The 8,684-nt window shown below is 36.0% G+C and overlaps 1 pseudogene; it reads left to right on the plus strand.

The window, feature by feature from the left end:
* The first annotated feature begins 4,243 nt into the window (after positions 1–4,243).
* On the plus strand, positions 4,244–8,360 carry LOC107013139 (annotated as a pseudogene).
* Positions 8,361–8,684: the final 324 nt, after the last annotated feature.

Raw genomic sequence — 8,684 nt, forward strand, 5'->3', positions numbered from 1 at the left:
ATTTTTACTTTACTTACATATTTTTAATAAAACTGAAATGGCGACTCTGCTAGGGATTAATTAAGTTCTAACAAAAACAATTTGACTATTTGGACGAAGTGTTATTATTGAATTGTTTATATGTGATTAATTTGTTTAAATTATAAACTGACATTGCATATCATGACATATTTATGGTATATATTGTATAGTATATTGAAGGACAGTTTGCGAAATCGCGGCCGCACTTTTTTATACTCACTTTCTTTCGGAATTAGTGACAATTTATTGGTCCGTTATGCGTCCAATAATTATCGCAAGTTCCAGCCTAAATTGTCTGTTTGGGTTCCTGATCTTTTCAAAAGCCACTCCTAGTCAACTGGAATATAGCCGAGCCAAAATCCCGAATTTAGGAGCATTCGAACTAGGACGACTCAAAACTCAAGGCATGTGGGGCCCATTAGAAGTCCGTCTTTTGTTTACTTGGCCCAAATTACCAAAAATAGACAACCATGCTTTTGTGATAATTGAAGGATGTATGTGTTTTTTTAAAATGATTTGTTGTCAACGGGGTAGGGTTAACTAATCTTTGTCTGTTATTTTTTAGTATGAATCCGGCACATGAGCCTTTGAAAAAAAGAATGGTTACCGTCCCCGATCCCATCCTCAAAGTATGGTGGAGATTCATGAACAACAACGACAAAATGATCGTTCAGAAACACATATGTTACCTCCCCTCACTGCTAGAGATGAATGCTTGGCCTGACCTAATTGGAACAATGGTGTAATTCTGGGATAGTGAGCATATGGTCTTTCGATTTGGGGAAGTAGATTTGACACCAACAATAGAAGAAGTCCTCACGAGTTACAAACGGTCTCCATGTGCAACAAAAGGAAACAACATCCAGATACAGATCTCCTAAATCCTATAATATGGGATTTCGCTAAAGTTAGAGAAAAACTGTCATTGGTTAAAACCGAGTGGATGGACAAGCTCCCCAGCCCAAATATACCTTTTAGAAAACTATATTATTGGTTCGGACGTGCAAGGGCTTATTAGAAATATAAGGACGAGTTCAGTTCAAAAGAAAAATGGAAAGAGACGAGTCCCCTCGCATTCGCAATATGTTTACTCGGAATGAGTGTTTTCTCTCAAGGACAAAAATACACTATTCGTTCTAGCATGTTTATGGTCACTCATGCCATCTTCTACGGAGTGAACTATAAATCATCAACAAAGTACTACAGTTTAGCGACTATGATTTTGGTGGATATCTTTAGGGCTTTAGACAAATATCAGAGCGGAGAACACTTCTTTCAAGGGTGTAATCTGATAGTACAGTGGTGGATGATGCAACATTTGATCAAGACTCATATTCCAAAAGAACCAGATCCCCTAAAGCGGTTAGACGAGCTACATGGTCATGATTGGTGGTTGTACCAAAATCGTTGCAATAAGATTGGAGAAGAAATTTTTTGGTATCCGAGGCTTCGAGGGCTGAGAGAAGAAGACGTACAGTGGTCAATAGACAGTTTGGTGGTAACTAAGAATATGGTGGTTCGAACAGAAAAAGTCCCTTACTTGGTATTTGCTAGGTTAAGAGGGACTAGACCATATGCTCCTGGTCGAGTCCTAAGGCAACTAGAAGGAAAACAAGAGCTGCCCCTGATCGCAGATATGAGATAATTTGCAACTGACCACGAGAATGGACGAGTTGCATTTGCTGAAGACATACTTAGGATGTGGCAATCTCGAAAAGTGTTGGGTGAACTTGTACCAAACAGGTTTCGTCCAGAGTGTTTTAAGGAGTACAAAGAATGGTTGAAAACGAGTTTCGCTGGAACTATTGAGCCTGGCCACATTATTGCAGATGTTGGAGCCAAACTTATAGTCCGACTTCACCGACTTCAAGAGAAGTTTGATAAAATAATTACAGCATCAACTTCGTCACTCAAAAGACACCAAAGTCATAGCTTAGTTGAAACAAGAACTACAAAGAGCCAGACAGTGCATGACAGAGTTAGATGATAGCATGGAACAACAGATTCAGTCCATAGAGGGGTTCAAACATCAATAAGGAGTTCGATTGGCGAGAGATCATCTAGGGTCGAACAAATATACTATGTGGGAAGAGGTCAACATCGCCAAGAGGACCAGACTTGACGAAGGATCAGATGAGGCTTGAATTTTATTTACCATCCCCTGCATGGGACTTCTTTATTTGTACGTTGTTTTATAATTTTTTTAAAACTGTCTCTTTACTTTATGTTTATCAGACATTTTGGATGCTATTAATGAAGTATTTTAGGGATAATAAATCGGGTTTAAAAAGCATATACATCCTTCAATTCGGTAGGCCTACCATTGGCATAAAAGGGTCACAATCATGTTTAGGAAAGGAAAAAATCATTGCTATGGACAAAAATCTCCAGAAGATATATACAAACAAGTCTCTGTTACAAAATGTCCGACCAAAATTTCTGAGTCTCAAGTTTCTCACTCAAAAGACACCTCATATACCACAATTCCTAAAACATTCATTCTACTGTCTCAGGAAAGGAAAAAATCACTCCTATGGACAGAGGTAAGAACATCCAGATGGAACTCACTAGAGAAGAACTACAAAGAAAGATCAAACAGATCACTCAAGAAATTCAAGAAGCCAAGGAGGAAGGTCTCAGAGTCAACATGGCCACCGCAATCTACAAAGCTGCAACCTTGACGCTGGATGAGGATCTGGCATCACAGATTAAGAGAAAGAAAGATGTTGAGATGGAGACTGAGGACTTGCAAGAGAAGTTGGACATGCTTCGGTTGAAAGTGTAAGAAATAGAAGCGAGAGAGGCGAGGATAGAATCGGCGATTGCCACTCTGTTAGCTAAAAGCATGTCACTTGATGAAGAGCTGACAGTGGAAATGGAAGAATTCAATTCCATGAGAGAAAGTATGGCCGCATTGAGGAAGAAGAATAAAGCTTTCCATAGAAACGTGATTGATAAACTTCAGAAAATGTGTGAAAAATACCCTTTCTACGCCAAGGGGCTAATAGTGGTCCCAATAACGATCACCCGACAGCGAGGAAATCGTCTACAAACCTCCATTCCTAGGTCATCTGAAAGGAGGAGACTAATGCTACAACAAGAAGGAAAATGACTAGCGTGTCGTCATCATTTTATCTTTAAGAACTCTATTGTTGCCTTTCAATTTCCTTGTAATCGTAATGAACGAATGAATGAAAATGTTTTATCTAGTACTCGAACTACGTTGGGCCTGAATTCTCCTTGTGAAATACGTAGGCAGCCTTTCCAGGCCCGGCCCTTATCTTTAAAAATTTTCATTCTCCCCTTCATGTAACGAGATGATACGAAGGCCAGATCAACGGACGTCAAAGAGCAGCTGCAAGAAGACCTTAGCTCAACGTGATTTAGCCTTTCCGAGACAGTGTCAAAACTAAGATAAGCAAGCTCCTGCTCAAAACAACCATCCCCAAATGCCACCCCACCCTCAAAATACCCACCATCAAACCGCTCCACCACCGAAAAATCAAAACCAAAATCAAAACCAAAATAATTTCAATCCCCAAATACCCCACCACTACTTAAATCAGAATACCAATCCCCAGACTTACCCACAGAATTATCAAACCTCTCAAAATGCCCAGAGTCCCTCTATAGCTCAACCCTTACCCAAAAGGACCACTTTCCAAATTCCTGTCCCTACCGAGCACAATGTGTACCGTTCCGAGCTGGATCATTATGAGGAACAGGAAAGGGGATGGAGGGCGAAGAAAGAGGCAAAGGTAGACATAAAATAAGAGATCAAAAAAGCCATGAAAGAGCTCGAATGCGTCCCTGATATCGCCGGGCTTAGTTATGAAGACATGCATTCATCCAAATTTGGACCTTCCATAAGGGTTCAAGATCCCGAAGTTTGACACTTTCATAGGAGTGGGCAACCTTATGGCTCATCTGAGAGCCTACTGTGACTAGCTCGTGGGAGTTGGAAGAGATGAAACTCTATTGATGCGGCTCTTCAGCCGAAGCATGTGTGGAGAAGCTCTTGAATGGTTCACCTCGCATGAGACCAGGCAATGGCCCAGCTGGAATGCATTGAATGACAAAGATTTTATCGATCGATTTGATTACAACGCAGAAATTATTCCAGATCGATACTTTTTAGAAATGTTAAAAGTAAAAATCAATTTAAATGTATAGGGAGTTTGCCTATAGGTGGAGAAAAGAAGCGGCGAGGGTGAGACCGCCCATGTCTGAAAAAGAAATTGTAAAAGTGTTCATACGGGTGCAAGAGTCCGAGTATTATGATCGAATCTTGTTGCTCGTACGAGCAAAATTTGCCGAGATAATCAAAGTTGGTGAGACTATCGAAGATAGGTTGAAAATGAGAAAGATAGCCCGTGTTGCTGCATCACCCGGATCATCAGGAACGTTGAAGAAGAAAAGAGAAGAAATCGTTGGTGTTTCATATGGGAGAGAGAAAACCACCAGAAGCTCGTCATATTCCCAAGGTCGTTCTCGGTCTTCCAAAAATTCCAACCAAGCTTGCTAAACGCAAGCTAGTCATCCCAGTAATCCTCCAATTTATCAGAATGCTACCTCCGCTTATGCAAATGTCCAAGCTCCACTATATCAAAATCCACCCCCAAAATACCAACATCCATCCCCGCTTATCCAAATCATATTCCTGTTAATTGGAGCATAAATTTTAAAGTTGAAATTTGAAAATTTGAATTCATGAAGATGTCATATTTTGAAATTTGATTTTATGTTTGAACATACATTTTACTTAAAATAAATTGAATTTTTGTGAGTGAAAGTGAAAATTCTCTCAAGAAGAACCAAATTTTGAAACTTGAAAATTATTCAAGCATAGGTTTTTAAAATTTAATCCAAAGTTTATGGTCAAATGGTTAATTTCATTTCTTCATTGAATTTGTTAGGGGAAAATGCCAGGTCTACCTCTTTTGTGTCGTGAATCATGGGAACATAATTAGTTTTAATAATAAAAACTTTATTTTGTGCCTAAACATGGTGTAGTTGTATATTGGTGTCTCATAAGTGCTTTAATCCCATCTTCTTTGTTTAATTTTTCTTTTTATTCTTGAATTCACCGACTATTCCAAACATTATGTTAGTGCTACTCTACTTCCCTCCTTGTCAATTGTGGATTTAAATAGAATGATTTTTAGTCTTTATCAATTAGAATTTCTCAAAATCCAATGTAAGAAGACACATTAAATTTCATTCCCTTGAAAAAAATATTCCTTTGCACGACCAAGGCTAGACTTAATTTTGAGCATGAATTAATCGAGGTTCTCACAAATTTCATACATACAAAAATGGCATGTCTTTCTTTGTTATCCTGTTAAAATTTGAATCTTTGACCTTTCATTGGTAGAGTCTAGATAATGAGGCATACAATGTGCAAGATCTATACCTTATTCGTTCTATAAATGTGGGACAATTTAAAAAAGGTCGAATAAAAATATTGTGTCCATTGACAGTTTTACATTGTGTTTTTAAATTTTCTAGATTTGCACATTCTAGTTATTTTCCTAAAATCTAATGATCCTGTTTGTTTGATGAATATGTTTTATAGGCTATCCCGTTGAGATTCGCCCAACAAACAGACATAATCAACATGAAGAATATGAGGTTGGTTAATGAAGAAGGAGTAGAATGGAAAGTGGAAATAGAGTATACTAGGAGTATGGTTATCATAAAAGAAGGATGTACTGCCTTTCGAAAAGATAACAAAATAGCTCGCTTCAAGTTGATTCGAGGCCCCGTTTCTAATGTTTTGCAAGTTCAGAAGATCCCAACACCCCTTTGCTTGCAATTAATTAGATACAATTTTTTTATTGCATTTTGGCTATTTTAGTTTTTCTTATTAAGATGCTACCCAGATGCTATATTTGTTAGCTAATAAAAGATTGACAAACTTGTACTTAATTTGCTAGGGTATCAAATTTCAGATAGCTTTTTTGCATAAATTATCTTCTTATAATTGCAAGTATATGTATTCATCAAGTGCTCAAGTTAACATTTTATTTTGTAAACGTTATGGAATGTAACTCTTGGATGGTTTGGCATATATATGTTTAAATCTTTTTTTTCTAATTATCACTTATTGATAGTAAATAAATTACTATTTTGCAGCTTTGTGAACAGTTATAAGTCACGATGGAAGAAAAGAGAGAAAAAATCTACCTTATCACTTACTTTAATATTGCCTTCGTCTTAAAATAGTTGTCGTGTTCTGTTTCTCGAGACCTAAATCCACTAGCCCCACCTTATAAATGAGGATTAGAATGAAGCCAGGATTCATGGACCAGAAGAGAGGAAGAAGTCTTTCAAAACATACTAGTTCCTTGCTATCTCCTTCAAGATGCACTCATGCCTTAATAAGGAAGAACAACAAAAATATAAGAAACTATCACAAGAGGATGAAGAAGGTGACCACATATTATTAATTATTATCCAATCAAGAAAAAAGAAGAATCTATAAAATATGGACTCATTCCATTAAATGGGAAAAAAAGAATAACCTCAACTATCTAAAAGAGACATTGATTATGTTGTGGAGAGTGATTGAGAAAGACCGTCAAATCACGCACTTCAAGAAAACTTAAACTACTAACTATCCAGGTGAGTCTGATTCTAAGTTGGAGAAAGAAGCATGGGATTGGGCGCATCTTCACTAATTTAGCTCACGACTATTATATAACAAAGTTTTATAAAGAGGAAAACTTGCTGCAAATTCTACAACAAGGACCTTGATTCATCAACATATACATTTTATATGTCAAAAAGTGAGATTCAAATTATGTTACCTCCGACGCCTGAGAAAATTTCAACTGTACCTGTTTCAACAAAAGGAAGAAAATGTGTTCGCTTATCATGTTCATTTCCAACTCAATACTCATCTAAGTTATGGCCATATTTTTATGTCCTTTCTATTAATTACTAAATACATTAGCGTTAAAAAAATAAAGGAAAAAAGATACTTATTAAAAAGGAGAAAATGAAAATAACTATCCAACAACACCATACATAATTGATATTAATAGATTGATACAAGAATTAGATAGAAGGGAATTAAGGTGACATGTAGTTAATTAAGTGAGAATACAAAGGTATATGGTTTTTTATATAACTCGTGAGATTTATTTAGGTGTAAGATTTTTTTTATAATTATCAAACGAATTGATTAATGAAAATAATGAAGTAAAAAATTCAAAAAAATGTAATATAAAAGATAGTAGTAATTTTCTATACCAAGAGATGTGTCACATCATCTGATCTATATCTAGCTTTATTATTATGTATGTAATTTATGGTAGTTTTTTCTCCTAATTAGAGTAAAGATGAAGATTATTTTCTTCTCCCAAATATTCTATAAATATGTTGGATTTATTTCTAATTAAATATTTTCACTCATATTTTTTATAGAAGAGCTTGTTAAATTCAAGAATATGTACTTAAATCAAGTGAAATATTCTTAAGGACATTGTCATCGACACACCTCAATACAGTAGTCTTCACAAGCATCATGTCATGAGTGAAATACAATAGTATCCTCGTGAGCGAGCTGTGCATAGTTCTCGTGAATCAAACTCCTATATATAGTAAACAAGTTCTTTTACAATATCCCATCCTACCATCTATCATGGCAAACGAGTTCCATGGATCTTCCTTAAGGAGCTCTTCTCCCAACAACCCTAAGTTCATCCAATCATTACTTCATTAGATGAATTACGCCGTCTGGTAAGCAATTAGTTGTAATTTTAGTCCTTGTAAATTGTTGATTTAGTCCAAGATATAAGTTAAAATAATTGTGTTTGTATGAAATTAAATTTGTCATTTCTTTTGCACACAGAGGATTCCAGTAGTATTTGCCAAAAGACACTGCGAGAACTTGTTAAACTCCGTGTTTCTTGAGGCTCCCCATGGAAAAGCTTGGGAGGTTGAAGTGGAAAATTCTCAAGGCCAAATTTGGCTAGCCAAGGGATGGAGTGATTTTTGTGACTATTACTCAATAAGCGTCAAGAGCTTATTAATGTTCACATACAACCCGCGTTGTCACTTTGCTGTCGCTATATATGATCAGAGTAAAACAGAAATTGAATATCAAATAGATCAAGATATTGAATCAGATGAACAAGAGGAAGATATTTTTAGTTGCCCAAGCTAATGCTAATGTCATCGACGAAGATATTCTAATTCTCCAATCTAATGATTATGTAATCGAAGAAGATATTCCAATTCTCCAATCTAACGCTAATGTAATCGAGGATGAAAAGGAAGATATTCCAGTTAATTGCCCTCAAACTAATGCTAATGTAATTGAGCAACGTAAGTAAACATCTTAAGTGCTTTATTAGCTATTAATTAAGTGAATTCATTAGTAGAATATAGTACTAGTTGTTATACTTATGTCAAGCTGTTGCTGATAAGGAGGTTGGAGAAGCTAATAGTATAATTGAAAAAGTTGGTCTAAATAATTATAGCAGTCGATACAGTTTGGTGGACTTAACTGGTGACAATCCGTTTTTTGAAATGGTTATAAAAAAGTCACATTCTACTTGTATGGTAAGGTTTAATAGTTTTACATTGTGTTTTTCAATTCGCTAGATTTGCACATTCTAGTTATTTTCCTGAAAATCTAATAATCCTGTTTGTTTGAT

This window comes from Solanum pennellii, chromosome 3 (genome assembly GCF_001406875.1).
Source record: "Solanum pennellii chromosome 3, SPENNV200".
In the NCBI taxonomy this organism is placed as follows: Eukaryota; Viridiplantae; Streptophyta; class Magnoliopsida; order Solanales; family Solanaceae; genus Solanum; species Solanum pennellii.